We start from the raw sequence: 6,432 nt of genomic DNA on the forward strand, positions 1-6,432 counted from the left end.
TACCATAAAATAAATCACCTCTATAAATGGATAGACATTTGTTCTCAATAACAAATCTAAAACCATCCGAGTCTAAGTATGAAATCGATATAATGTTCTTACTGATAGCAAGAACAAAATAACAATCATGTAACTCCAATACAAGTCAAGAAGGTAAAGTCAGATAAATGGGTATTCCGTCTTAAACGACTCTCTAATGGCTCTATTGACAGGCACAAGGCAAGGCTCGTTGCCAAAGGATTCCATCAAAGACCGGGCCTAGATTACACGGAAACATTCAGTCCGGTGATAAAGGCAGCTACCATCCGTGTTATTATAAGTCTTGCTGTCCAAAAAGGATGGGAACTACGCCAAATTGATGTCAATAACGCATTTCTTCAAGGCACCTTACATGACGATGTCTATATGGTTCAACCGCCGGGATTTGTAGACAAAGATCGTCCCTCACATGTATATAAACTGCACAAGGCGTTATACGGTCTTAAGCAAGCTCCCCGGGCATGGTATAATGAACTCCGACACTTCCTACTACAATCCGGGTTTGTGAACTCTCTTTCCGACTCATCACTCTTCATCTACCGGCATGGCCATACAACAATCTACATGATCGTCTATGTTGACGACATTGTCATAACCGGGAATGATTCTGTGGAGGTTCAGACATTCATTGACGTCCTTGCCCATCGATTCTCACTCAAAGATCTGGGCAAGCTGTCATTTTTCCTCGGCATTGAGGTAACCCGTGATAAGAGTGGAATCCGTCTGACTCAACAGCGATACATAAATGATCTCCTCATGCGACACAACATGGCTGATGCAAAATCTGTCCCAACGCCGATGGCATCAACGACAGTCATCTCGGCCGCCTCAGGTTCTACTCTTGCTGATCCGAATACATATCGACACGGCATTCACTTTCGCACCAACTCACCGTATGATGTTCATGCTTTTTCGGATGCTGACTGGGGGAGAGACCGAGATGACTACAGCTCAACGGGAGCTTACATAGTGTATCTTGGCTCTAACCTTGTATCTTGGTCTTCTAAGAAGCAGCGTTTCACCGCAAAATCGTCTACCGAGGCCGAGTACAAGTCTGTTTCATCAACTGCTTCGGAAGTCCAGTGGATCATCTCACTTCTCTCCGAGTTAGGTATTACACACTCTACTCCACCGGTGATTTATTGCGACAATGTAGGTGCCACGTATTTGGCCGCAAATCCCGTGTTTCATTCCCGAATGAAGCATGTCGCTATAGATTTCCATTTCATCAGAGGACTAGTTCAATCGAAGCAGCTACGTGTCACACACGTCTCTTCAAAAGACCAGTTAGCTGATGCACTAACAAAGCCGCTGCCACGAACACGCTTCGACGAACTCCGAATCAAGATTGGTGTCTCAACCGACAACCAACTTGCGGGGGCATAATAGGAGAGAATCCATAACACCACAAAATCTGCAATTCGTCGTTTGGTCAAGATTGTAATCCCATTCAAATTGATTTGCTCTTCTTCTTTCCTTAACAATAGCAACAGAGTGCTGTATATATGTCGACAATCATTGTTAATAAAATATCAGAGAATTACTTTTCTCATAGATTTTAAAATCTGGTTTACTTATTATTATTCAGAACGAGAAATCAATCTTTTTCTTGAGAGAGTGTATTAGAAATTGAATGTACTTATACTTAGTGCCTTTGGATATATAAAAAAAATTATACAAAGATCATTTCCTTGATTTTCACCATTTTTCTCCATTTGTATCAGAGTCGTACACTTTTAGTATTGACATTTGATCGCATATGTGCATTGTGCATATATCTACCAATACATAGATAAACGCATGCACATGTGCATACATATTTTTCTTATTGCAATTGTGGAACTTTTCAGAAGTGATAAATGAACCAAAAAAAATTATATAAGTATGACGTGTTGTTATCTTTTGCTGCGTACATATACATATATATTTCTATACGCATTTAATTTAGATATTAATTTTTTCAACAAAAGGGGTTTATAAATTGATAAGCATATGATTTTATAAAAATCTAGTGACAAAACTTATGGTACGAAGGGTTTAATTAATTTCCAATAGGCTATAGCTGGTGAGTCCATTTGTTAATTAATGATTTCTTTGACATAAGCTTCAGCATGAATCTGAAGCTTGTTGGCGATTGGTATAACGTTCAAATTAAATTATATATGCTATACTTTTCTCCTTGTCCTTTTTCTAACTATATTACCATGTTAGATGAGGTTTGGTTGGAAAACTCAGCAACTTGTAGGAGAAACACACACACACACACACATATATATATATATATATATCATATTTCATGCATGTTTGTGTGTGTATATATATAATATATGTATGCATTTTTTTTTCCACACGTGTATACACTTTATATATATATAGTTATGTATGTATGTCCATGGCATGTACTTGGGACTGTGAATCCAAGCCAAGTGGGCTCAAGTCCTAGCTTGGATTCAGCGGCCCATTACTTAGCCTTCTTGGGCCCACACTGCATGGGCCGCGATGTAAGATATGATGATGAGTTGGCGTATGGAATAGATATGGATGGGATGAAAATGAGTTGGATATCCGAAAATGTAGGATATCTAATCTCGAATTTTAACGATTTGAATTTTAAACTGTAGATTTAAATATTTAAAATTTTGGATTTCTAATACTCGAATTCATATATTTTAAGGAGAATAAAACATTTGATGTCGGGTAGAGTTAGGGTTTGCAAAAAAGAGGTGCCTCAAACGTGTTTGTTTTAGGTTAAATTAGCAAGGCTATAATCGCGGGTTCGTAATATTATATGTGCAACAATGGAAAAAAATAGTTGTGATCATGAATGGATAAATGACAGATTTGCAATAAATCATTAAACTCTTACAATAATCAACTTCCTCTAGACAATTAATCTTAGTTTATTCAATAATAAAGGAAATATATATATATATATATATATATATATGCGCCGAAGTGGAAAGCCAAAAAAATTGAGATTAAGAAAAAGGCGTTAGAGAAAAATATTAAATTAAAAACTGAATAATATTACAAAGCAAACAATTAGAAATTAACAAAGGCTTATAAACATAATTAATGTCACAATGCTCACGTCAGATTAAAAACTGTAAGGCACACTATCTTAAATCATATTAGTAAGCTCTAATTATGAAACCCTTGTTTTGTTTTCGGAGTTATAAAAAAACTCCAAATCACGTGTCAATTAAAAGGATCAAATTTAAAAAATTGTGAAACAGTTATATATTATTTTCGATACAAAATTTTTTTTGTATCTAATATACACGAATTAAATTTGGAAGATCTTAAAACTATTATTATTATTATTATTATTATTATTGTTGTTGTTGTTGTTGTTACTTTTTTATTATTACTTTAACAAAACCTCGTGCACAAACCTAACTTATGTTTAGACTGATCACTCGACACCTTATTTATCACTCTATTTTCGAGTTTGAAATATCTATGACTGCGATGATATCACTCTTATTTTTTACTTAGGTTTGTTATTGTGAATTCAGTGGCTTGTGTCTGGTTGTTTTATTGACCTCCTTTTTTGTAAGAACATTTTATATTTATACAAATTTATCTTTTACCAAAAAAAAAAAAAAAAAACCTAACTTATTATAATTCCCAACAAAGTTTGAAATAATTGCATGAAACAACACTTGGAGAGCATCGATCGTCTTTATAATTCCATGACCTACAAAAGTAACAAGAGATTTTGGCGAGGAAGCCTAAGAGAGTATAGGAAGAGATAATTAGATTAGATAGGCCTCGTAAATTTTGGTACTAAAAGCTTATAATGAAATTAATATTAAATGTGATTTTACGTAATATAATAAATAAATGGCAGATGAATACATGCATGCATGATAAAAGGCGGTTCAATTCCGTGGCTTAACCCCCGAAGACCCCATAAAAGCTCGACACCAAAGTCTCCGCAGAAAGTTCGTCCCACCAAAACTTTGCCCTTTAATTATGTTTCTGTCTCTTCTTCCTTTTCTCTCCTCTACTCTTTTATCTTTTTTTCCCCCACAAGTTATTAGTGATAGAAAACATGTAAAATTTTATGATAATGTTTATACTTACATATTGGTATATTTCTTAATTTAGTTTTATATTTACATTAAATAATTATTTTTTTCCGATTTTATTTGTTTCTATATTGTTATAACCATAAATCTTAGATAATATCAAGTTTCTAATTTTTTTTTATTAGATACTCTTTTTAGTTATAGATTTAAATCAAGAATTATATATGCATATATATATAGCGGGAGCTTTTTAGATAATAATAAAACCAAAGTGGGGAGAATCTAATATCTTTCACATCTGCTCAGTTTCTAAACTTAGAACAGCCAGTTTGTCGGCATATGGGAACTTGAAGAATCAGAGATAATACACCATAGAATCAAACTGATACAGAGCGTGACAATTACATATCTATAATTAACATGCAAAACAGTTTTGAGTTTCATACGTTAATACACTTCTTTCAGCTTACTTTGTCTCTCTCGACCAATCAAATCACACCCTTTGATCATCCAAGCCTAAACCGGACCGGTTTTGTTGTCTCCATCACTACCAATTCGGTCCAATACCAAGTCAAAGCCAAAAAGGTCAAAGAGTCAAAGAAATCAACTACGGGATGAACTACTAACAACGGGGTCACCATATCATTCATGCTTGTTCTTTTCTCGAGCCGTTAAAAAAACCCCCCAAAGAGTAGAAAGAAGTGGAAGAAAGCAAAACAAGGAAAAAAGTGTCCAGCTTTAAAAGCACTTACAACAGTATATTGGCATTTGGGTTTATCATCTCTTGAATATTTTAGAGTATTGACTATTATTTTTTGAAATGATATATCGAATATTTATGGATGAAGAGTAACATAACATTCCATTTAGGGTGGGCGTTTCTGTTCGGTTCTTCGGTACCGGACCGAACCGAACCGAAAAAACGGTACTTTTTCTGGTCTGAAATCGTTCTCAATTCCCGAACGGTATTATTTTTAGAGAACCGAATTTTTCCGGAACCGAACCGAACTTTAAAAAATTCCGAAAAACCGAATATTTTTAAAGGAAATCCATATTTTTTTTAATAAAACCGAAACCGAACCGAACCGAACAAAATATAAAAACCGATTGGTACCTATTTTTGTAAAACCAAAAAAACCGAATCGATCCATTCTCATCCCGAATCCGAACCGTTTCCCGAAACACCCACCCCTAATTCCATTTAGACGTACTTCACATTCGTGTAATGAAAGTTATAAGTGGTTTTATATGCAATGTAGTGAACTTCCCAAAAAAAAAACTCACATCTTTCTGTTGAACCTTTTAAACAGATATATTTTGGTGTGTATAAAAATAAATAGTACTGATATGGAGCACGGAAATAAGAAGAAAAATAACAGGAAAAAGAGAAAGACTCTTCAAAAATTGAGTGCTCTTCATTTATTTCTACCAAAAACATTTTTTTTTTGCAACAATTAAAAGTGAATCCCATCTAAGAGTTTGCACAAGTTGTCTATTTGTGTTTTTTTATATTTATTATATCTTTCTAACTTCATCGTCTCTTTAATTACTTTCATTTTCGGTTTGAAGTTACGTTCCATCGATCGTTAACGCTCCCATTTTAGAGAGTGGCGAACAAGGAAAGACACTGATTGTGAATATAATAACAAACCACAATTATGGAGTTATTATTACAAGAAATAATCCAAAACACTAGCTAATCCTTAATCAACTTCTTATAACTTGTAGTATTGGGTGAGCCATGTCTTTACCCATAAAAATGGCAAATACTGGAAAACAACGTTAGCTGCTAATTGTTCTACGTTCTATAATCCATCGAACTAATCCTTTCGACCTCCGTAAAGCAAAAATATTAGGGGTTAAATAATGGATAGAGTTTTTAGAATCTAAAAATCCAAAAAAAAAATTGACAATCAATATTTTTGTAAATTTATTTTTTTTTTAAATTTGAAGAACTATTTTAGTTGTGAAAATCAACTAAAAACCAAAACCAAAAGGTTAGTTTTTTTTTATTTACAAATAAAAGCAAAATCTAAAGAACAAAAACTAAAAACTAAAATAAAAAACTCGAAATAAAAACTATAAACGTAATTAATTCTTATAATAACAATAAAGAAAAATGGTGTACCAGATTTGATACTGTGGTTTTTGTCACCATGCAAAATGGCTGCGTTTGTATTTCATTAAAATAATTTATCGTATCCTTTTTTTAGCACACATCCCATTGATGAAAAAAATATATTTTTACATGCAGACAAGGAAAGACTCTTTAGGAGATGTATGAATATGGGAATGTAGCCCACAAAGGAGACCCTTTGAAAATAATATATAACCTCTCTCTCTCTCTCTCTCTCTCTCT

Source organism: Tarenaya hassleriana, unplaced genomic scaffold (genome assembly GCF_000463585.1).
Source record: "Tarenaya hassleriana unplaced genomic scaffold, ASM46358v1 Cleome4, whole genome shotgun sequence".
Classification (NCBI taxonomy): domain Eukaryota; kingdom Viridiplantae; phylum Streptophyta; class Magnoliopsida; order Brassicales; family Cleomaceae; genus Tarenaya; species Tarenaya hassleriana.